Source organism: Macaca thibetana, chromosome 1, assembly GCF_024542745.1.
Source record: "Macaca thibetana thibetana isolate TM-01 chromosome 1, ASM2454274v1, whole genome shotgun sequence".
NCBI lineage: Eukaryota > Metazoa > Chordata > Mammalia > Primates > Cercopithecidae > Macaca > Macaca thibetana.
The window spans coordinates 87740222-87765977 of record NC_065578.1 but is presented as its reverse complement, the minus strand read 5'-3'; the positions used below and the strand labels follow the sequence as shown (position 1 = coordinate 87765977).

The window sequence follows — 25756 nt, the reverse complement described above, 5'->3', positions numbered from 1 at the left end:
CTCTGGTCCCCATTAACAAAATTTTATGTGGATTTTGACTCTGATATCACGTCTTCCAGCACTGGATGACTTAATAACTCTCTGTGCCACTGTTCTCCATTTGCCACTCTTTAGAGCCTTTTTCTACCTGTGACAGGAAGCTGACCTTTAAGGAAAGCAACAGAAAGCTCCATTGCCTTCTGGCTTCTGGTTGAGTTTGACCAGCGGGAGACTTGGCAGGGTACTCTCAGAGGAGAGAGAGATCAATGGATTTATGACCCTCCAGGCCTGGACTGCAAGTCACTGGTGGCTGTGTTTGATGCTGAAAACCAGAGTTCTTGTTGGAAGATCCTTTCCTTTAGCTATAGTTTTTTCTTTGTGTTCTAGTAACTGCTCCTTTCCCTCTCTACTGAGGCCTACGGGTAGTAGTGACTTTCCATTTTTACTAGTTCTAAGGTGTTTTGCTTTCCCTTACTGGTTTACCTTAATACTGTCCACACATTTTACAAAGTCCCTTTATTAAACTCTCATCAATTACCTCATTGAGTATAAAATCTGTTTCCTGCTCGAACACCAATTGATACACTCCATCCTCTGTCACCTTATTTTTTTCCTTCAGCACAAATTACAAGCTATGCTCAGCTTTAATAAATGTGTTTACTTATTTATTACCCGGCTTTCCTGACCAGAATGTGTTTCCATGGCTTAGCACAGTGCCTGACACATGGTAGATACTCAGTACATGTTTGTTCACTGAATGGTTCCAGACATAAAAACTTCTAGTTCAAAATTCTTTCTACACATCACAATGAGAATGACTCTGTAGAACTTTTAAGGGATGAATCTGCCTAAAGGGAAATTTTAACTCATTTCAACGTCAAATAAAAACTGTATAGGCTTTTATGGGTTAGTAATTGCTATTTAATATATTGTTTCTATGGTAAAATGTACTCCAGATCAACCCATTTTTTCCCATTAGATTATAGTTTCATGAAGGCAGGAAACAGACGTATCTTCTCCATGGTTGTATGCTGAAAGCTTTGCACACTGCCCGGCACAGAGGTAAGTTCTTCTTTGTGCTGAAGACCAAGCTAAATACTAGTGACTTGGAGATGTATGAGGCAGGATCTCTCTCTTTGAGAGGCTCATAGTCTTACTGAAGATATTGACAACAAACAAGAATCGCAACGTAAGCAATAGGTGATACAGTGGAGGTCACGGGACAGTGTTTTAGCCTTACAGAGAAAGGAGAGAAGCCAGGGAACTCTTGACAGACGATCTGGGTGAAGGGAGTGTGGGGTGGTCTTCCAGGACTTTCCTTTTCTGAAACAGCTTATTCAGGGGTGTAAGTTCAAAACTGACAGATTCTAAAATAAAATTTTTATCCCCAGTCCATTTAGAGCTGAGTATTTCATGTAAAACAGAACTTTCCTACTTCTTGACATTGGCTTTCTATTTTCCTTCTTTTATCCTTTTATTCAGGAAAAAAAGTAAAAGCAGTAAAAATGACTTTTGAATCTGGATTTTCTGAGTGTTGATCATGTCAAAAGAGAGCAAAATCTGTTCAAAAGATGATAAACTGATTATCCAAGTGTACTCTTCTAAAGCATCATGAAACTTAGCTGAAATTGACTGCAAGAAAAAAAGGAAAGAAAAACTTGTTATATTCCCCACCAGAGGGAGACAATTTTTTTCCTTTTGACTTTCAAAACCTAAATTCTGATTAATGCAGATTTGAAGAGTACAATACAAGGTTTACCGGGGCTGATTAATACCCAGGGGGAAAAAACAAACTTACAGTCTAATTTGTTTACTTTTGTCTTTTAATATCAAATTATTTTCGAGATCTAAATTCTGTTCTGCCAGCACAGTAAATGCCACTTAACATGCATGGAACTTTAAGAGCTACTTGTTATTTCAGTGTCGACTTTATCTCTAATTATATTAGTATGGATTCAGATAGGACACTGATAACATAACAACATGGAATAATTTAGCATTAATTATTTTATATAGTAAGACATTTACAAATCAACCCTAAACTAAGAGAGACAAGGGGCATGGTGGTGGTGGAGGAGAAAGTGATAGCAGTGTCTCTTTCTATTGGCAAGACTGTAGATACTGGAATAAGCTGAAACCAAGTCAGCTGATTTTCAATATGCCACAACTGTACAACATTTAAGAAAGAAATTAGCTTACAGTAGTTGCTAATTTAGGAAAAATAGTACATGAGCAATAGTTCCTTTCTATGACATATCTGTACTTAGTATAATTAAACATTTTATCAAAAATATAGAAAAATGTCTAGAGATTTATAGTGTAAGACCTACTGTACTTTAAAAAAAGTCCAATTTCATGCCCAATTTAATAGATACAGTGTTAGATCTACATGTCCAGTGTAATTACTTGGACATTTCATTCTTCTCTATGGTTCTTTTTAGAAACCAGTTCAGATCTGACCTTGTGTAAATGCTTTTTAAATTACTCTGAATCATTTTACAAATCCAATTAGTGCACAGTCAAATCGCCTCAGCTCACCTCATTTGACACAGGGTGCTGCTGAAGTAGCTTTACTGCTTATTATGATTCCTGTTTACTTATTCTTTGTCATTTTCAGAATATTTACAACAAAAATATGGAATAATTCTCAGAAGCTCACATTTAAACATGGGATAATGTGGAGGCATCAGGTAAAATATTTGTCTGGTTAGGAGCATGAGTTTCTTGTCATAATTCAGTGGCGGTAAATGGATGCTTTGGAAAAGCATAAAGTGTCACTTAAGTTTCACTTGCCTGAGGTATCATTTAATCAGCAAGCGCAGTTAATAATTTTGCTTTTCTATTTGTCAAGATCTCAATATTTTTTCAATATGAAGTCTGCTCCAGTGTACTTTACATGACACTTTATAATTAGTGGTACTTGAGAATTTGGCAGTTTAAAAAATTCATACAACATTCTTAGTTACAATTTATAAATGATTTTAAAGTATAATTAACATTCATCTTTACAAGTTATATGCAAACAAATATGCAAATTTAGAAATAAATATGCAAACATATAAAATGTTTTTGAATTAAGTAGTCCTTAACATTTTTAATGAAATCAATATTTTATTCATATTTTGCACACAATTTTGAGTACTTACTGATTTGGGGGGTCTACAGCATATATGCTTTTGCATATTGTAACCTCTACCAGCAACAGGAAGGAAATGAGAACGAAATTTTTTTTTCTTTTTTGGGATGAAAACCAAGGCTAATTTAGTAGACAAATCCAGTAGGTGCTGTTGAGTGGATTATTGATGCAATTAAAATGGTCTTTTACTCCTTGAACTCTTAACCTTAGACGACACAAAACTCTTGTGGATCTCAAGAAGACAATGCGGAGGGCATCAACAAGCTGTCCCCTACTTTCTTGTGTGGCTATAAAGGCCAACACATTGAGTTGGTAGCTGTGGATTTTTAACGTATTACAGTCTGAAAGCAGAAGAAAGCAGGGTTCAGTATAAAATGAACAAATAATTATTGGGAAAATGCACCTTAGATGGAGAAGTCGCTATGCAAGAGTACAGATTCAAAGTTTAGTTATTATGATTTTAAAAACAATCTCTTCTAAAAAGTTAACTGATTCAAGATCTTAGTTCGCTCATTCAACAAACGCTCATCTTTTTAGGCTCGGTTTCCATTCTTCCTCTGCAAGGAAGATTTCTCACTACCAGAGTCCTCTGTCTCTGAAATAATGTTGCATTATAAGTTAACCAGGCAATGATTTTTATGTGGCCACCATGGGCAAGGAATACATTCATTGCTAGCGGGGGTACAAAGAAGTATCAGAAATAATTAACTAGCATCACACAGTTTAGCTCTAAAATGTTCTCCAATTTTTACAGGTATGCATGCTTTATTATCATTTTCAAATGACAAAATTCTTGAGGGAAAAACTTCATTTATACAAGGGATAATGAGAAGAATTTGTTTTTTGAGTGGCATCTCTGATGAATTAGTAGTTGCTCACTGGTATGCTCTGTAAAGAATGATTCTGAGGCTGTGGCATTAGCAGTACCAGCATTGCCATGTTTTTGTTATTCCTGCTCAACTTACCATCTTTTTAAAAGAAATAGTATTTTTTTTTTTTTTTTTTTACTAGAGAATGAGGGCTTCGTGATCCATTTGATTTCCCCTTTGTAACTGCCAGAAATTCAGCAGGGAGTTTTGATATAAATTTCTTCTTCTCTTTTATTGCTTGACTTTTTTTCTTTTATTTTGTATGTCATGTTACTGTACTATAGTTTGTTTTTGACAGCTGGTTGCTTTAAGTCTTTTTGAAAGAAACAAATCATTGCATATACTTACTTCTTCCTATAAGTTTTATGGTGCCTAGCATAGGTCCAGGACCCTAAGGAGTCATAGAATAAATGCACTTTGCATGGAGAACACTGAACTTGATGCTATGGAGGTCCCATATGGTAGGTGCACAACGATGCATGAATGAGTAGGTGAATGAATGAATGAGTTCGGAGGGAATTTAAACCATGAGAAAAATCATGATGGTTTGTGACTTATGAAGGAAAGCATCTGTCGAATCTTGGCTGATGCCTTAAAAAAGGCGTAGAATGATGATTGGACGAGGAGGAAATGGCTTAGAGGAAAATGGAGGTTTAGCAAGAAGAATTTAAAAGGACAGGAGCCATCATGTAATAATATTTGACTCCTCTCCATGGGCCTATTTGCTTGTGTGGAATGTAAAATTTCAGGGAACAGGAATTTTAAAACATTAATTTGGAACACATTAGTGTGCCCTTCCACAGAGTATGCCAGAGTGTTTTTAGGTTGTTTGAAGATGAAGATGATCCTCTTACCTACATTATTTCAAGTTCAAAAATTAAAAATTATAGGGCATGGTAATTTCAACTTGTAGATTTAGGGTAAAATAATTCATTTAGATGCATCACAAATTAATCTTCCTTCATAGAATCGGAACAAGCAATTGAAATTCTGTTTTGTGGCAAGCTGCTCCGTAATGTCTGTGGGGACTGGTTTTGTTTATTTGCTGCTATATGATAGTCTTAGGTAAACAACATACAGCTATATCTATGTGCATCTGGGTAGGCTTAAACATTTTTATTATGCAACTTAAAAATGAAAAAGCCAAATCTGCTGCACTTAACGAAACAGCTAAATCCCATTCAGTGTAAAACAAACCCCTACCACCTTCTTGTCAAGTAACCTTGGCCTTTAAAGACCATCCCCACACAATCAGTCACTTCCATATGCCTTTCATTCTTCCCATAATCTAGGATTTTTTTTCCTCAACGTTTTGTTTCTCTGGGCTGAATTTCATCTCAGTTGATTGCCCAATTCACTTTTCATTCACTCATAATTGTTTTTTGAATTGTCTTAAATTCTCAAATGGATTATGACAATTTGAAAATTAACAATGGCGCCTTAATTGCATGGGGCTGTGTGATCCACAAAACCCTGTTGGCTGATGTTTTTACCCCCACCTGTAATTTTTTTTTTTTAAACCAAATGTGAAAAGGTAGAAACACATATAAGCATAAAACACACGTGGTTGTGATTTACAAAAATTGTTGACTTTCCAGTATTTGGAAATTAACCACGGACACTTGCAAAACCATTTTACAAAAGAAATTATTTTAAAAATTAGATTGGATTTTCTTTCTCTCAAAGTTAGCTTCTTTTGTGAAAGCAGCGATATATGCAAGCAGGGCAACGTTTTCTAGATGTGTATGGAAATTAAGATTCAGGAAATATAATCATTATTCTTTAATTATGTAACTTTGGCTGGGCTCTCAATGCAGCTTGGCAATCCTCTCACTTGTCCCCAAAGGACTTCCTCTCGAGTTCCTCTTGAGGCAGCTGTTTGAAACCTTTAAACTCATGCCATTCTTCTCATGCCCCTCACTCTCAGCCTTTACCCTTACTTCATAATTTACAAAGACTATAGCAGCTCCAAGCTATCTCTTTGGACTCCCTTCTCTTCCACCCACAGACTCGCCTACAGAAGCACACATCTTTTTTTTTTTTTCTTTGAGATGGAGTTTTGCTCTTGTTGCCCAGGCTGGAGTACAATGGCGCGATCTCAGCTCCACCTCCCTGGTTCCAGCGATTCTCCTGCCTCAGCCTCCGGAGTAGCTGGGATTATAGGCATGCGCCACCACGCCCAGCTAATTTTTGTATTTTTAGTAGAGATGGGGTTTCACCATGTTGGCCAGGCTTGTCTTGAACACCTGACCTCAAGTGATCTGCCAGCCTCGGCCTCCCGAAGTGCTGGGATGATAGGTGTGAGCCACCACGCCTGGCCAAGAAGCACACATCTTTTAATATTTCTTCTTCAGTCTTAAAGTAAGAAGGTTTTTCTTTCATCCCACTATTAACTTTTTGGGTTCATTGGATTCTATCTCCTGTGACCTCCTCCCTAGATGTACATTTTTTTTCTTTCTCTTGTCTCTGAATCCCTCTCTTCAGCCTGCAGACATGATCAAATCTAGTCTTCCCCATCTCCTATTGCTTCAACCTCCTCCCAACTCTCATCTTATCTACCTTGGCCTTTTGTGTGCAGCCAGCCTTCTTTTGCTTACCATCCTCCTCCCCACTCACCATACATTGGGAGTTAGTTAAAGAAGGCCACACCTATTCCCGGTAATCACCTAGGAGCTCATGTCCTGTCCTTTTCTTTTCTCTCCTAGCTCATAATCTTTGTTCTCTATTGCTTGGTTTTACACCCTGTCTTCAGAGAGCTGTTTCTGGATACTCAATTTTTGGTTTTATGGTTTCCTCGATTGTAACTTTCATATACTCCTCATTTAAACTATGTCTCAACCTTAGTTTTTGGGCCAAAGTTTGGCCCTTTCTGCCAGGAAATGGGATTTTAGACATTTTTCTGAACTATGAAGCCTTTTAAAGTTGTGCTTTGGAGTACTCTTTCTGTTCTCTACAAAAGCACTGTCCTCGTTTCCTCAGCTCCCACTCACTTCTTATCCAATTGAAGCTGGTCTTGCTAAGATGACTAATAAGTCCTCTTTGACCCCCACAAGCAAGATGACTTCCTAATGCTAGATCCAACAGCCCACTGGCCAACACTAGGCCAAGTGGCCCTTTTCCAATTTTCAATATTGTCTCATCTTTTAACACTATCAACTACTTCTGACTTTTTGATATTTTCCAACTGTTGGCTTCCAGCACATCTATCAGTATGCATAATTTTACTGATTATCTACTACTCCAAGTCTTGAGATACAAAGGGGAATGGAACATGGTCTCTGCCCCCACAGATATTACAATGTAGGGTAGAAGAAAGACAAGTAAATAGGCAAATACAATTCATGATGTAAAGTCTACACACGGAAAACACTCACTCCTATGCTTGTGGGGGTCAAAGAGGACTTATTTTTAGACAGAAGCTTGAGAGATGATTAGGAACTATCTAGGTCATGTGGGACCAAGGGTGAGAGTTCCAGGAAGAAGGAGAAATTCTGCCAAAATTCAAAGGAGAGAGGACAGGAATGTTCAGATAACTCCAAGGAGTTCAGTGTGATTGGAGCACGGTGGTTAGGGTGTGTATTGTAAGAAATGAGCCTGGACAGGAGGCAGGGACCAGGTCATGGGAGGCCACATGAGCCATTTTTAAAGAGTTTGGAAATTGTATAAAGGCAATGAGAAACTACTGAAAAATGTTAATATTATACAGAGGAGTAACATCATCACAATCACATTCTGGAAATATCACTCTGGTTGCTGCGCTAATGAATTTGGTGATGGTAAGAGTGGTGGCAGGAAGTTGGGTTAAAACGTTGTGGCAGAAATCTAGGCAAGATGGCCTTGGTCTGATCCCGTAGAGTGGTAATATGGATATATGGAGGTAAAAATAAATGGTGGGTTTTAGTGATATCAAAGAACAATAATGGAAAAGACGTGGTAATGGATTGAGCTATCCCTTTCAATTATCTTCAGTTCCTTTCTATCCCACTGTGTCACACTTACCCATAAAAATGATAGCATTTCTCGCATTTTATGTTATTTTTCTGTTATAGTATAGGGTATATAACTAGGACTCTATTTGATTAATCTCTATCTCTATTGCTCAGCTTGATGCTTTGTGGATAACAGATAAACAATCAAGGCTGGTTGACTGAGTGACTCAACTTCCCTGGGTAATGTTTGATATTAATTTGTAGTATATACCTCTGTCAAATTATCTTCCACCCCTCTCACCCTTCCATTCATTATAGAACCATAAAGAATGTTTCCCAGTTTGAACCTTAAAAAAAAAAAGTGCAAGTAAAAATTTATTCTTATGTTTAAGCTCTTTATAAATATTTATTTTTAATAATGTGAAGCCAGATACTCTGTCATCCCTTTATTAGCTTTCTATTGCTGCTGTAAAAATTACCACAAACTTAGAGGCTTAATGCAACACAATTTATTATTTCACAGTTTCTACAGGTTAAAAGTCCAGGATAGCTTGACTGCGTTCTATGTTCAGTGTATCACAAACCTGAAATCAAGATATTGGCTGAGCTAGGCTCTTATATGGAAGCTCTGGGAAGGTTCCATTCTAAGGTTGTTTGGCTGTTGGCAAAATTTAGTTCCTTGCAGTTGTAGGATGGAAGTCCCTCTGTCCTTGCTGGCTGTCAATTGGGGGCTGCTGTTAGCTGCTAAAGACCACTCAAATTTCTCTTCACCTGGCCTCCTCCCTCTTCAAACCAGCCATGGCAAGTCTTGTTTTGATTCTCTCAGATTTCACCCTTTGACCTTGCTCTCGGATTTTTAGGACTCATATGATTACATTGGGACCACTGGTATAATCCAGGGTGATCTCCAAATTTTAGAGTCAACTGATTAGCAACCTAAATTACATCTGCAAAGCTCCTTTTGCCATGTGATGTAATATATTTATGGGCATGATATTTTGCCATATTCACAGTCTGGGGACTAGAATGGAACATTTTAGAAACTCTATTTAATACATTCCTATTTTAAATTGGGAAAAGTTATATAATAAATTAGACACCCCTATAATGTCATATTGTAAATTAATCAGTAGTGTTGGCCATGACTTTTTCCAGAAAGTGTCCTATAATCTTATCATATCTATCATTTGTTACATACTGAGTTTTTAGATTTGTTTTTTAACCTTTCCACCCTTCTACCCGAACCTACTATGTTGAATGGGTAAAGGATCAGTTTTCACTAGCCAAGATGCCCAGATAATAATGTCCCAATGATGCAAAATATACGAATATAATTTTGTGACCAGAAACAATTATAGAGACAGATTTTTAGCTCTGAGGAAGGAGAGAGGAGGCAGTGTGAACCTGTTGTAATCATACCAAGCCCTTGTAATTTCTGATCCTGAGGAATGGAGAATCAAAACTTTTCATTTTGGATAATTAAAATTCCTTGATAGCCCCCATATTCAGATATGACTTTTTATTTATTTAATACATATTTAATGAGCATCTGTCAGGTTCTCAGACACTATTCTGTGCACTAGGAATATGATGTTGGATAAGGCATGCCAGGTTCCTGTCTTCTTGGAACTTCTTGTTGCTGTGTACTTTGGCAGACAAAGGAGTAAAATGGCAAAAAGAGGAGAGATGGGGGTGGTGATCTCTTCTCATATGAACCAAATGCTCTTCTCATATGCTCAGAGAGCTTCAGATACCAATTTTTCTCTTTTCCTGAGAGGCAGCTGATATAGTTTGGATGTTTGCCCCTCCATATCTCATGTTGGAATGTGATCCCTAAGGTTGGAGGTGGAGCAGATCATGGGGCAGAGGTTTGAATCATGGGGTGGATCCTTAATGAATGGCTGAAGGCCATCCCTTTGGTAATGAGTGAGTTCATGCAAAAGCCATTTGTTTAAAAGAGCCTGACCCCCTCCTCTCTCTCTCTCTCTCTCTTGCTCTTTCTCTTGCCATATGATATGTCTGCTCCCCTTTCACCTTCTGCCATGATTGTAAGCTTCCTGAGGCCAGAAGCTGAGCAGATGCTCATACCACACCTGTACACCCTAAAGAACCATGAGCCAATTAAACGTCTTTACAAATTGCTCAGCTTCAGGTATTTCTTTATAGCCATGCAAGAATGGCCTAACACAGCAGCCTTGGAGGGCTGAAGGAGAGACTCCACAGGAGAGATGGCCTTGACCAATATGACCTAGCAGGGATGTAGGTCGTAGAGACAGAGAGAGTTGGAAAAATATTCTGATTAAACATTAGTGAGTTTTCTTTTTTCAAAAAGTTTAGCATAAGGACAAAAATGCCTAAAGAAAATGTTTCAAGGATGACTTTAAAAATTCAACTGTCAAAGTCCTAGTTTGATGTGTAGATTATTGGGAACATTTGGTGACACAAGAAATAGTTAATGTTCTTTGCTTTTGTATTATCACCTTGTTTGGTGTACTGAGGCCCTGATGAGTTCCCAAAGAATATCAGGATGTGAATACAAATTGCCAATCTTGTAAAATCAGTTTACCAGTCAAATAAAAAAAAATTCAGACTTGTCTTTCTTTCATACAATGCTCAGAACACCAGTGCCATTGAGCTTGTTTGAGAATAAAGATGAGGAATTTGTCAGTCATTAGGTATAGCACTAGCAAATGAAAACAATATTTGAGAGACCATTTATTACCAATTTCAATTCAGCTTCATTTGTGGATACAAACATATTGTGAGTATTTATCCATTTCTTCTTATTTTTTAGAGAAACAAAAACAGAAACGAAGATATCCATGACACCTAATGTTATAAGGAGAAGAAAGCACTTGTAATCACAAGGGTACTGAGAAAAGGTAACAGACAAATTTGTATTTGTGGAACCAGGAATCTTTCTGATGACTTTTGGAAAGGGTGGACATACAAATAAAAATCAATCTTTTTCTTGGTAAGGATTTGACCCTGGTTCCGTATTAACCCAGGAGTTGATAAGCACAAACCTGGAGTCCAGTTTTTATGCAAATGTAACAACTCTGCTTATACCTTGAATTACTTGTATGAAGTGGGGAAAATTTTTTACTCTCTCTGAACCTGTAATTTTAAAAAATCTGTATGACTTGGATAATAAACCCACTTCCTAGAATTTTTATGAATATGAGATGATGTGTGAACTATCTAGTACGCTATTGAGCATATGGTTTGTGTTTAATCTGTGGAAGCTAGTATTGCTATTATTGTTGTTTTTATAAACAATAGCACTTCTATCTACATAATTCTCAAACTTTCCCCCTGAAGCTCAAGATGCTTTAGTACATTAATTATTGTTAACTTCAATGCACAGATTGAGAAATTGGCAAAAAATTTGCAAGCCACAGAGTGGAGAAAGAAAATTCCAGGTGTCCATATTCCTTGTCATGTAATTTGCCACTGTAATTAGATCTTCTACGTGATGAGACCTTTAGGGGACTGCCTCAGAGTGCTGAATTGTTCAGTTTGTTAGAGTGGCACCATCAAAATGACCTGATAATGTTAACACAATTATCCTTGTACCAAGCAGAAGAATCCTTTCATTCCTTTTCTGCCTGTAGTTCCAGGGCTACACAAGTCCAGCAAAAAGCAGAAACAGTGAATGAACAATTATTTGGGATGATGCTAATGGCTGATGTCTCAGAGGAGGCAAGCACCCTTCCTCAGACAACCCAATTTCTTGAACTCTCAGCCTTCTTTGGTTTAACTTTGAATTGTTAACCCTTTACTGCCTGAAACTGTGTCTAATTCCCTGTGCCTTTGGAGTATGAAATTCCCAGTGTATCATCTGCGTTGATTTTGGTTCCTGTTTCATAAACTCTGCATCACAGACCTTTGTCTTGCAGTTATCCATGGTCTGGATGACCAACTTCAGCCTTAAAACCAGGAGCAGACTTTTGCAATCAACTTTTGCAAATTCAAGGGCAAAAAAAGAGAAAAGAACTATGTAAGAAAGGAAGGATATAGCTTGATATTTTTACTGCAGTCTCCCCAAACCTCTTACCCACCATGCTTCCAACATCATTATTAATCCACACCTCCTCTGGAATTTTATGGGCATGTTGAATTCATTGTCATTTCCAGAGAAGAACACAGCATAGTGTGGGCAATTTAAAACCACATTCAGTTGCTTTATTTTGGCCAAAAGTTTAAACATTTTTGTTCTTTCTTTATTTTTTTTTTAGTTTGTTAAGCCATTTGCAGAACTACTGCTATAGATTAAACCTGACAGGTCTGAGCACATAGTATAATTGTGTGATGCACACATGTGTGTATTCCCCCCTTCCCTACACACACACACACACACACGCACATACACACATTCCATCAGCATGTCAGATTTATGGAATTTGAAATGTTTCTTTCTTTAGAGAATGGTATAACATTTACATAAAATATCAGCTTACATTTTGTGAAATTTGACAAATTACTCATAAATCTCTCTTTCTCCCTTAATCTGTTCTTGACATGTCCCCAAAAGTTTTGAGATGGCCTTAGTGATACATCTTATACTCATGTCAAGTATTTTGTTGACATCAATAGGAATTTTACTCATCTAAAAAGCCCTGGATTGGGTTACCAGACACATGAAGCAGACAAGAAGCATTCAAAAGTTGCCAGTGAATAAGAAGTGTCAAAAAAGTGTCCACCACAAGAGCAAATATCCCTGGGTATCCATTAAATTCAATAAAAGGAACATATTTGGCAGTGTGCTGTTTGACATGGATTTGCAAAGGAGTTTGCCAAATCATTTTTTTCTTTTTCTCTGTGAAATGTCAGTGAAAGAAAAAATAGGGGGATGGTGGTCCCATTATCAGATAACTTCTATAATATTGTATAAGAAAGATAGGTTATTTGATATTCAAGATACATATAGTGCACAGAGGCACCAATTTGGCAGGGAATTGATGACTCTTTCACCAATCTTCTAAGCACTGGCTTATACAAAGCCAGTCCTACGACTTATGGCCCCATTCTTGAGTAAAACACATTAGTTCAATATCTCTTGATTGGTATCTTAAAAAATTGTTTAAAACAAATGTTCTTCTATTTCTGTTTTAGCATTTACTTTGTTTGCATATGACTGAGTCTGTTTCTTTTTGGTAAATTTAATTTGCTACAGTTTGGCCCCTAACACTGAAAGAAAGGCATCCTCTGAGATAGGGCTGCCAACTATGGCAAGCAGCATTGCAAAGCATATAAATTTGCTCTATATACTTTTCAAACTTCTCAGATGCAGTCACTGACATTTGGCCTGATCAAGGAAACCCTGGGGATTGGAAAAACACAAAGCATACTACTGTACTGACATGCAAAATGTCTTATAATCTGTCTTTACCTTTCATGACTGCAGTGGTCTGGATAAATTAGACCAAATTGGGCTAAACACTGTCCTTGGCTACACTCACGTAGCTGTTTTCAACGGCTAATAGGAGCTGTGTGTGCACATCCAAGGACAGGATTTGGCCCCCTTTGTCTTTGCACAAGCAGTTGCTTTAGTTGATATGATTATTCCTGAATGACTGTTTTATAAGCAGTGTTTTTGCCCTGTTTAAATCTTTTTTCACTTTATTCTTCATAGTTAAGACATTTATGAATATGGAAACGCGTAACCTAAAATCTTCGGTTTCTGGAAAAATAAAAATCTCCCTAATAAAACCTGTGAAAATTGCAAATGAACTGGGAAAGAGGTAAAGCAAGCCATATAAACGTTGGCAAAAACACAAGTAACACTGAGAAAATGTGTTAACACTCGTTAATGGTAACAATCTGATTAAAATTTTTATAGCACATCGATCCTTGGCCTTTCAAAAGGGAATCTGTCATTAAATAATATTTTCAAGGAAAATACATGTCACCAAATACATTTATTTATTCAGATGCAAAAAAGCTGAAATAAACTCTCAATGTAACTCTACCCTCTTCCCTCAGAAAATTATTACATAAATCTCACTGTTTTCCAGAGGATAAACCTTTTGAAATAGAAGAGAACCAGTCTGACAAAAAAGTTTTTATTACTGAAAATTGCAACCTTGGCTCATCTTTGAATTTTCTCCTAGAAAATAATAAATACAATCAGCGCCTTAAGGTTTTGGAAGGGACTTCTTGCATAAATCAATATAGGGTACGAATAAAAAGGAAGACACAATAATTTTTTGACTTTTTGAGGCATTTGCAAGGATTAGCTCATTTCCTTTGTGCTTTGAGTAAATCATATTTATAGTTCCTTATTGCCCATTCGCTGAAGATGATCAATTTAAGAATGTATTTAGTTATACATTGGAACAGGGACTTTCGAAAGTTCATAAGTATATGCATTATCCATGCCAATATAGAAATAATTGCAAGTAAAATATTTTCACTTTTTGTGGGGTCTTAATCCTTTATACAATAATTTAAGCAAAATAATCCCACTGAGTTCTTCGGTCGATAATTTGTCTAAGATAGTGGACTTTTTTTTACTACCTGCCAATGTGAACAGGTTCCAGGTATTTGAGATCTGTCATATCTTTGCTTGAAACATTTTGAATACCAACTCCAAAAACTCGACATTAATAAAACATTAAAGTTCCAACTTATGCCCATAAAAGTCAAGAAATACAGAGTTAAGGTCGACCCAGGTCTCTTAACTCTGTTCTCCTGCATGCATGCATGGGTGATGGGGCAGCGGTGTGAACTGTTGCTTAAATCAGTCTTTCTGCATAATCTGAAAATGTAATTGAATTAGTGCATAAAGTATTTACATACCCTGCAGTAGAGAGCCCCACACACTATATTATCCACATTCCTTCTCAGGGCCTTCATTTTAACTCCTCACTGCAGTGTTCCTGCGAGGCTTCCTCAAACATTCAGAAATTGGACTTGCAAATACAATTTCCCTTCTTTTATGAGGCTTCAAGATGAGTGATGCACACTCAGCTTTCCTAGTTGCTTTCAGCTCCTGGCCAGACAGATAGAGTTTGGGTAACATTCTTCCTTTTGGTTAATATCCTCAGGGTTTGCTAGGTATTAGACAATGTCATTCTGTGGCTAAGGATTATTTTATGCTCTAATTCAACCAGATGCAGGACTGCTTGCCATATTAATATGAAAATTAAAAACATCAGATTGAATTTAAAAGCATAGTCATATAGCAGACTTTGGTTTCAGGTAGATCTATGTTCCCACGGAGTCCTTACTCTGCCACATACATTAGTTAAGCTTTCCAAATAGCTGTTTTTTTCCTCTATAAGATGGGGATAATAATCATCCTCAAGATTTTTTCAATTCAGTGAGATTGTGAGAATTTAAAGAAAAATGTATGTAAAGTGCTTGGTATATAGTAAGCACTTAATAAATATTTGCTGTTATTATTAGCACTCATTTTGGTAGGAAATAATAACATTGCTTCAATTCATTTTTTTTTCTTTCATCTGTCATAGAGAATGGGATAGGGGCCTTCAGTAGAGTTTGAATGTTCAGAAACGTTAAAAATGAAGTTGAACAATAACCATAAAAAGAATGCTCATCCTCATCCATAGTTCAATAAATGTGCAGAAATATCATTTTTCATCATTCAGATTGGCAAAGATGAAAAAGAATGGTAATATCCAGTGCTGAGTATGAAGAAATAGGCTTTCTCATACACTGCTATAGCACTAGTGAACTAGTATGCCATTTTAAAAGGCAGTTTGGCAATGAGTATAAAAATTTAAAACATGCATCTTGTTTGACTCGGCAATTCTACTCTTATAAATTTATCTTAAGAAAATAATCAAGTAAATGTTCAAGAATAGTCATGAAAGTCCTACTAAAAATGGGAAAGAGCTTAAATGTTAATATGGGACTGTTAAACTGTAGTGCAATCAGACAATGGAATACTATAAAACCATTAAAAATGAATGAGTTTTACGTGTGTGATAGGTTGAATTGAGTAGTCATAAATTGTAGGGCAGACACTTGAAATGATTCCTGTTTTTTTTTTTTTTTAACCTTAATAACTGTCACTGCTCTCTGTAGAATGCCCTTTCTTTCTGAGAAGGGGGTTTCCTTAACCATATCTCAGTCTTTTTGCAGAACTTTTCAGTCACTTTTGGTTATTTGAATAGTTTGATTTAGTTTATTGAGACCCAGGGTCAGCTTCATGGGTGTGTGAACTGTGCAGAGTCGCAAAGAGCCCTGTGCTCAGAAGGGCCCCATGCTTGGTTTAATGATCAATTGTCACTGTCTTGAAATTCTTAAGAATTCTATCTTTGAAGTCATGTTTTGTTAGAGTAGTCTGATGGGACAATGGAGCATGCGCATGAGCAGAGAAGACACATGCAATATGCATGTCTGCCATTCTTTGCCACCCCATTTGCACATAGCATTTTCGATGTCCGTGGGCACAGAATTCCCATGGACCCACGATGCGTGGGAGGTCAAAGTGAATAAAAGGTAAGGGAGCTCCATCTATTATTCAGCAAATGGGGTCCCTGACAGCCCCAAGAGGCCACTTTGTTCACTCAAACCAGAACTTGCTTTGAATAAGAAAGAAGACAACGACATTCTAAGAAACAAGAATGTTCAAGAAACCCTATCATATCCTTTCATACTTGTACTTCTGTGTATTTGACAAGTACTTATGCCAAAAATGATGACAAAGAAGTAAAGGGAAAGAAAGGCAACATGTAATTACTTTTTCTTTAAGTCGTACTTTACTCATCAGTAAGCTGAAGGTAGGAAGTGTTGTAGAAGATGCACACATCAGAAAGTGAAATGAAAACAGTTGAGTTCTGCTAAGAATGAAATACATGTGCATTCATGAACTATAAAATATGAATTGTAATTGATTTCACATGTGAATTAAAAACTTCATATTTGGATTTAAAAACAACATAATGATGAATGGTAAAGTTCATGCTAATAAGTCAAATTTAGATTTTTTCTTTACGTTATATAGCGCAAAAAAAAAAAAAACCATGATAAGTTGAAGAAGAGGCTGCAGAAAGATGGAATTAGTAGACTTAGCACCTTTTTTTTTTCTTTTACTGACTTTTGAACAAGAAGGCCCATATTTTCCTTTTGCACTGGGCCCCACAAATTATGTAGCTGGCCCTGATGCCAAAGATGAAAGAAGAAAACACATTGGGGACATTTGTTGTTTTTGCTTATCAGCATTCATTGACCCTTCTGTTAATAGTCCCTGATTTTCTGGGGGCATCCCCTATGAGTCAGTTTTTTAGGAAGGAGTTGACTTGACAGCTGGCTCTACGGGTGCCGTGAGACTCAAACCTGGCCAATCAGAATATTTCATTTTCCTGGTCATGTTGATTGGTCTGAACCATGTTTGGACTATACAAATCATAAGACTTGTTTAAGAATTAGCAGGAAGAGATTCTCTGCCTTTTGTTGCTGGAATGTAATTCAAAGGGCTGTGAGCCTGGAGCTGCTGGAGGTTACCACGTGGAGTCTGAGAATGGCCCAGGTGAGAGATGGATAGAAACCAAATCCTGGTGATATTATCTGAGTCTGGATCAACCTATGCCTGAAGTTAGCTAGATGTGTACCTGGAGTTAGTTATGTGAGATATTTCATTTTCAAGCTAGTTTGAGTTGGATTTTGTCACTTGAAACAAAAACAGTCTGATGCTGCACGCTATAAGCTCTCATTAAGGTTGTAGAAAACAGGTATCTCCAAAAGTATATACAAAACAGCTAAGAGTGAATATCCTAGTCAGGGAAGATTATGAAAAGTTCTTTCATTTATAGCTTTGTACTGTTTTCTGGTGTTAGATTTCATAAAGCAGATATTCATTACTCTAAATGTAGCAAAAGCAATAAACATGTTTCTAACTTGGGGGAAAATCAGTGATGCTTAATCTTTAAAAAAATATTATTGTGGTAAAAATACATAATATGAAATTTATGATCTTAACTATTTTTAAGTATACAGTTCAGTGGTATTAAGTATGTTCACATTTTGCAAAACAGCATGATGCTTAATGTTAATATAATAATTTCCCAGATGGACACAAAACCAGATATCTTAAAGTAGATGCTTACTAAAATTGTTTAGTAATGGGAGCCAGTATTCTGATGCCACCTTTTTACAGAATGACATGGACACGCAGAATAGCCCTGGAGTGATAACACAGGCCTTTCACCAGAAATTTCACTGGTTGTTGCCATGTAATTATACTGCAGAATACAGCAAATAGGAGAAGATTAATGAGTTTGGCCTTACTAACCACCTAAAGGTGAAAAATTTAATTCTCAAAGTAGGCAATCTTTTGTCTTACTGTGTTCTAATGCATGTATATATGAATAGAAGAAGAAAATTTGTGTTCACAGCAGTATCAAAAATGGGGCATTGAGAACGCAGAGAAGTAGTAACATCAGTCTAAGCTTAGAGCAACCTCATGGAAAGCATTCAAAAAACCTTGCAGAGCACATTTTCACTAGTCCAGGGTCCTGCTTGATAAAATGGCTGTACCATTTCCTTGAAGATATCTAGTGTCAGTGTTTTATGTATATCATTGTGCTTAGGGTTCAAGCAGACACCAGCAATGTCAGGAGGGGCTGGGGGCCAGGATATTGTTCTCTCAGCCTTCCATCCAGAGATGTGTTGGGACACTCCCAACCTGGTACCTAGTGGGCTGGTGTCTAGCACAGGATCCCATAAACTTGCTAACCCTTGTGTCCGTGATCTCAGCTGTCCTTCACTTCCCTGCCTAGATACTCCTCTTCCCCTGAACAGAAAACATGCATAATCATCTTCTCCAACTGATTATTTAATATAGGCGAATTTGTTTTCAGTGTTCTCACAATGAGGTTTTGAAGGGACTGTTTCAATCTGACACTGTTTTTTGATGTGTATGTATAAAAGCAAAACCATTGTTATTTATTTATGTTCAGTAGATCAGATAGTTTCTTGGAAACTTGCTCCGACCGGATGAAACCTGAGGACACTGGCTGAGGTTGAGAGGACAGGGGTGAAGAGGGATCCCCATGAGGCAGCAGGAGCAAAGAGTGAGGGTCTGGGACTCTGGAACACAACCTTTGCTACTGCACCATTTCACCAGGGCAGACCTTTGGGATGGGTGTGGGTTGTTACAGCACTGGGAGGGGGAAAACATGATTTAGTTATCTCTAAGTTGTTATCATTGTTGTTCTTGTTATTAAAGTAATGTGGGTATCAAGTAAAATGTTCAACTGTAACAAAAGAGAACCCAGTGAAAAGTAGTTCTCCTTCTCACTTCTACTCCTCCTCTTCTATCCCCAGAGGCCACCACCCCTGGCTTGTGCATTCTTCAAGATAGCTTGTGCCCAGTTCAATGCCCTGTCTAGTTCTTCACTTTGGTTTTACTTTGACTTTGACCTATTAAGTAAGGGTCTGAACTGAAATTGGAAGATGACACTCAGCTCTGCATTTTAGCATTGTTTCCTTAGAAAAAGTAATGAATAAAGAAGCACATGCAAGATCTCGAGAGCTGTCACTCTGAGTACGTTAACTCCTGTACCCGTTTTTCACACTTTCTGTGCCGTAAAGCTGAGCAGGTGACTGGTACATTCTCTCTTTGTGCAGTATGCGATATTACCAATTCACTGAAAAACAAACTTCAAACTGCTAAAAAAATAAGCTAGCTTTTAATTATCTTCAGATACAAGTTGCAAGAAGGAAGCCTGACATTGCTCATCAATGAGATCAGTAAACTGTGAAGATACGTGGTCAGATATGTCTGGTCATTAAGGTATATAGTGTGATCAGATGTCATCATAATTGTTGTTATTACAGGATCATAAAACTTTATAGTAACAGCAAAAGCAAGGTACCTTTGTTTGAAAGTTTAGCCAAAAAATCAAACTGAGCTCATCAATAAAACAGATGCAAGAAGATGAGCATTTATAAGGAATTCTAATGAAAAGAAGTAAGCAAAGACTTTTTCAATAATGTTCACATTTAAATTAGGAAGTAGGGAAATGAGGTCTTAGTGGATTTCTTTAGAGTGAATTAAATATTGAAATAAATAATAGTAATGTGGTTCTAATGTCTGTAATTAACACAGGCTAGCAATATAGATTGGCTTTCTCAGATAACACTGTGTATTTGGCTAAATTTCCATGATTTATATTTCACAAATTTAAGCAATGGGTACACATGTAATTCTAAAGTGAAGAATTTAAGTTTTCTACACAAAGCAATAACAATGCATTTTCCTTTAAAAAAAAAAGTGTTGTGTGTCCACACATGCTCTACACGCTTTGCCCAGAGATAATCAGGAAGAGTAGTTTCAAAAGGATCTTTTTCTTGCTCTAGTGTCAGATCTTAAAATAAGATTTAAGAGCTGGAAAGTCTGATTGAAGGGGACTGAGATGTGATTTCTAGTGGCACCGCTTACCAGAGCATGGAGAACAGAAAATGCTGTTTCTGTGTGTTGGAGGTTAGACATTTCTGGACAGACATATTTTAATTCAGTCTTTTCTTTTGAAATCAAATATATGCTGTAGCTACCTTGAGATGTGCAGTTGCTTATTACAGTTAATGGATTGTTCATCCTCTTTGTCCTTGAGATAATCCTAAGTATGTGCATAAAACTGAGCTCATGCTGCCCATAAAAACCAATCAGGCCGGAGTTGGTCCACAAGGTGTTGAACATTCACTAGAGCAGATGGGAAAGATAATGTTTAATAAAGAGTTAGAGGATTAGGTGGTACGAAACAAACTAAGAGAAAGGGATAATTTCATTTCAGGTGAACCTCTGTGACATTTCTTGTACCCAAAGACAGATTAAAGTGATCCCAGAGCTATGACTTTTGGCTACTTTTTTCCCAGTGCTGGCCCTGCATACATTGTCAGCTTTTGACTCTGCCAGCATCATCACCTGAATCTGTGAATAACTCAAAAGATAGTTTCGCAGGTTTATGAAGATGTATGAAGTGAGTCATTCGCAAATGAATATACATATGAGGAAATGACAGAATTCTGCTAAATATGTTTATATTTGAACAACTGATTCATCTGAGTGTGATTTAGAATGGGATGTGCCTAAGTTTATATAAATGACAGTTAAAAAGATAACTGTCACAATGTTTGCTGATGAGGTTTCCATTTCTCTTAACATTTAGAAGTTAAATGAAAGATGGATTGTGGATTATAGCCTGAGCAGATTTGAGCCTAAATGTAATATAACAACTTGTGGCAAATGGAGGTAGCAGGAGAGTAGAGCCAACTAGCCAAAAATCCCCTGGAAAGGTAAGGTTAGGAGGCCTTTGAAGACTTAAGTACAACCTCATTTATTTTTCATCATGTTCACTTAATTAAATGTAGGCTGGGGAGGTGGATTGAAGTAGCTATTTGTGACATGCTGGTCTGGGTACTGGCGTTCATTCAGAGGGTCACAGGTTCAAGTTATAGCCATGGACCTCAGAAAGCATTTCAGCGTGTGACCTGCTGAGGGGCTGGAACATCCAGGGGGTGGGCACATCACTGCTCCTGCTTTGCTTTTGACTGGGACCTGAGTCATGCTCTTTGCTATTATTCTGTTTCGTTTACTGTAAAAGTGGCGAGGCACTTCTCATTTTAGCTTCTTGCAGTCTCAGTTCTAATAGCCTGGAGGAAGTTGCCAAACAAATGTAACCTCTCCTGTTGGCCCAGCTACTCTACCTGTGTTTGCGGCAGGGCTGGCTATTTGGCAGTGCGCTTATGTTCTGCAGAAATGTGCTATGGGAGGTGTTAAGCTGAATTGGGGGATATTTCAAACCATTCCTTAAATAATAGAATTGAAATATTGTGCGGCTGAAGTGGCCTGGGATGGAAACTTCTGAGCCAAAAGTTAGATCCTGGTTTTACTTGAAGATGTAATGGAGCCCTGGGGTGTGTGGTTTTCAGGCTTTCTCTATTTGTTAATTTTGGAAATGGACTTTTCACAGTTTTACTTCCCTTTTGTGTTAAGTCTTTGGTTTTGCTTCTATATGCAACCTGGATTGAAAACTCAGGAGTGTTCTTTTTACCTTGATTCTAGTCAATAGGCCCGGAGGCAAAGCAACAATGATATGGCCATTAAGAACCATAAATAAACATTAGTTTTCTAATATAATCAGTTTCCTTAACATAGTAACAAACATAAAAGAGCAGGATCCATTTGCCTCCCTGTCCTCTGAACCCTTTGCTTCAGTTCTGCTTTCCAGAGCTGCAAATACACATATATTCTCTTTTAAGTTAGAATTTCAAAAAATTAAAGAAAACTTTCCCATTTTTTTTCTAACTTTTCTCATTTTCAGGTGAAACTGAAATCATTCATTCAAAAAGTGTTTACTGAGTAGCTTCAAAGAGCAAATATTAGGTTAGATGCAATGGGTGATGTACGAATATTCAGACAACTATTTCTCATGGACTTTGCTTACTGAGCCATCAACACACTGGCCACCTTTTTCTAGATGAAGTATCCCATCATTTGATTCTGCATTGAGAACTCTTTGAGAGCAGAGACCATGGCTTCACCTGAGTATCCCCAGAGCCTGATGTTAGACAAGTAAGTGGATGCTCAATAGATGTTTTCTGACTTTTCTCCGTTATTCTAAAAATGAGGCCCCTAGATCTGATTTTAGTTTTATTCCATTGACTTGATCAGCACGGAGCAAGTGGAGGCATTATAATGCTTGACTGGATGTGACACAGTGTGTGGGCTCAGAATACCTCTGTGCACATGGACTGCTGTAAGACTAACTCATAGGTTATTTCATTTAAACTGCCTGGCAACCCTGAGAGGCAGATAGTGTTATGGCCAGTTTTCAGATGGGAAAACAGAGGGAGACAAGGGAATTAAGCTGATTCAAAGCATAGGTATTCTCTAATTTTATGTTTGGGCCTTTTTTTCATAAGGACCCTGGCTCTGGTTATCTATCATTTTCTAATTTTGTGCCTGTGCATTTGATCCCAATGTAGATTTATACTTTTATCCTCACTAAATTATATTTTGTTAGTTTTGTCCTATACTTCTAGCCTCTTGTGTCCTTCAGCAATCTTAATACAGTCATTTTGCCATCTCAGATATTCCTCTCCCTTTGTGCACTTGTTACTAATTATCTAAGCTTATTATTTTACATATGCGGATAGTATAAATGTCGAGAGCTATGTCACCCATGAGAAACCTTACTCCAGGATGACACTGATCTGCTATCACTGCCTTGGCATAGTGATAGTGAACATTCGTTTGGTTATTCTACCATTTAGTCTACATTTTTATGTCTTGACCATAAAGATAACACGAAAACCTTTGCAAAATTAAAGCATATTTTGTTTAAATCAGGTGTTTTTAATATGGGTATGTAACCCACATAATGTACATATAACACTTAGTCTTCCACATAATAAACATATAACATTTAGTTTTTTATTTGCCAACCCAGAGAATAGGACTTAGTCTATTTTATATTTTAATCTGTATACTAATGAATAGTGTTTTTGAAAAACTACATTCACAGATGTAACTTTTATTATCCTTTTTCAAATTTTCTTATTTTTCCTTTCTTCCTGCCTCAACATACCTCTATGTACTATACGTTTTAAAATTTGGAGGAAAGGTGTATTTAAGAGACAATGAAAACCTTGATGCAAATTATATTTTCCCAACAGAAACACTTTTCCATTTCAATGTATGCATGCAAAACTTTAAAAGCCTGATTTAAAAATGTATGATGCAACTCTATCATGTGGAGGATGTTACTTAGGAGCTGAATTACAGGATTTGCCTCTCTTTTTCTCTGGCCTTGGGCAATCTAGTCTAATTACAGTCACTTGCCTTTCATTCTGTTTAGTGTTTTTCAGCTATGCATGAAAAAGTTAATCAAAAAATAAAATGAAAAACTGTGATGGCTAATCGAAGTCCCATAGATTTCTACACCAGCCTGTCTTTGGGGATGAACACCAAAATGTTACCTTCAAAGCATCATTAGATGTACTGTGCCTATCAGTCTCTACTTCTCTTAAAGAAAAAAGATTCCTTTAATTTTAGAATTTTTCAAAAGTAGAAAATGAAAAGAAAATTGAGGCTTTTCCTATCTTCATTTATTTCTTACCTGTAATTGTTGGGAGGTTGTATAACCAGAGAAGACACTAGACCAATAATCTCAGGGATGGGTTATATCTCTCTTTAGAACAGTTAGAGGAAGGCAATTTACCACCCCTCTTTGTCCTCTAGTGTGCTTTGGAAGGACATCGTGTTAAGAGAATTGCTGAATCCTGGCCTATCTTCTGTCTGGATCCCTTGCCTAGACTGTAGATCCAAATCCCAACTACTAGAACCAACACTGGCTGCGGTTTTGTGCATGTTTTTCCTGAAGAGCTGACATGTTGTCTTAGTTCATCTCAAATTCCTTCTTTGACAACCCTACTGCAAACCAAAAACAATGTGATAAAATTTGTACCTTTAGTACCTATTATTAATTAACCTTGATAAAAATCACCGAGTTGTTTCTTTGTTCTTTGGGAGAAGGAAAAGGTATGGAAGAGGGATGGAAGATGAAAGAGCCCTGAAATCATCTGGAAGGGTTGGTGGCGGTGGGGGTGGTAGTAGTGGCAGAGGTATGGAGCACAAAAACAAAGTGTTATCAATGCAAATTTGTGGCGTATTTAGCTGAGGCTGTCAGACCAAAGATTTCTGGATGGTACATGTCAATTGCTCCTGTGGCTGAAACAACCCCATCTTTCTCAGTTATTTAAAGTGAGTGATGTTGAGAAGCAACATATGCTTCTTTTCCTCCATGCAGAGCAGTGAAATTTGGAAATACGTGCTGAGAGAGAAGCATAGTTTTCCATTGCAATTTATCTCTAAGAAAGGACCACTTTCTGGGATAGTGATAATGGTTGCTAAAACCTCATTGAGAAAAATAACTTAATTGCCCAAATTGGGCTTAGAACATGCTGCAGCTGGCTCAGTAGAGTGGCAAGGGACCATCAGTCTGCTTTGGAGGAAGTGTCATGTTTGAGAATCATGTGGATGTAGCCTTCCTTTACTGATAATTGGATCTCACCAAAGAGTCGTAAGGACTTTCAGAATAGTATGTACTATTCACACAACATGGCATTTTCAGTCTCAGAAGTTTCTTTTCCCCCTTTTTGTTTTAAAGCTATTTAAACTTATTTTCATAACAAATTGAATAACATGAAAAGTATGTTAGAGTCTGTTGAGGAGCTCTGCGAATGCTTGATCAATAACAGCAATGTGACTAAAGTTGTGCATACTTATGTTTTCTGTTAAGCAAATGAAAGCCAGTTAATTCAACATGTAACACTCCTATTTTAACTTCCTGGGTGAGACAAATTTGGTATTCCAAATTTCAGCCAGCAGCTGGCTCAATAACTGGAAAGCCAATTTACCAAAAGTTTCAGCTTTGATTGTTTCAAGGTCATAGATAGGACATATCAAATAATCAGATATATTAGGCCTCAGGGAACAACTAACAGTCTTGAGTAAATGACAGAGTCTGGAGCTGTTGAGCAGGTGAGAAAAGAGAGGTATTTTTCATATCAGATTCAGTGAATTGCCCAGTACTCCACTGAGGTCCCTTTGTATATTATTGTGAAACTTTTGGCCACATGAAATTAGAATAATGCTAATTACAAAATCAGCAGTGTGGTGTTATGAAAAGATCATTAACTCAGGAAATCAGGAGACCTGAGTCTTAGTCCCAGCTAATAATCCTTAATCATTATCTTAATTTCTGAGCAATTACTGTGTTACTCTTTGTTCAGCATCTTTGTTTACATTTTCTCTAGCCTGTGCAACAACGCAGCCAAGAATATAGTATTACCCCACGTTCAAGTTGGAG

At 37.2% G+C, this 25756-nt stretch overlaps 1 long non-coding RNA gene across 1 annotated transcript; it reads left to right on the top strand.

The window, feature by feature from the left end:
• The first annotated feature begins 232 nt into the window (after positions 1 to 232).
• Positions 233 to 24410, top strand: LOC126963987 (uncharacterized). The gene is made up of 7 exons (XR_007729274.1): positions 233 to 1041; positions 2597 to 2669; positions 8088 to 8153; positions 10708 to 10795; positions 12510 to 21179; positions 22208 to 22458; positions 24127 to 24410. It is a non-coding gene; the product is annotated as an uncharacterized LOC126963987 (long non-coding RNA).
• The last annotated feature ends 1346 nt before the right edge of the window (positions 24411 to 25756 follow it).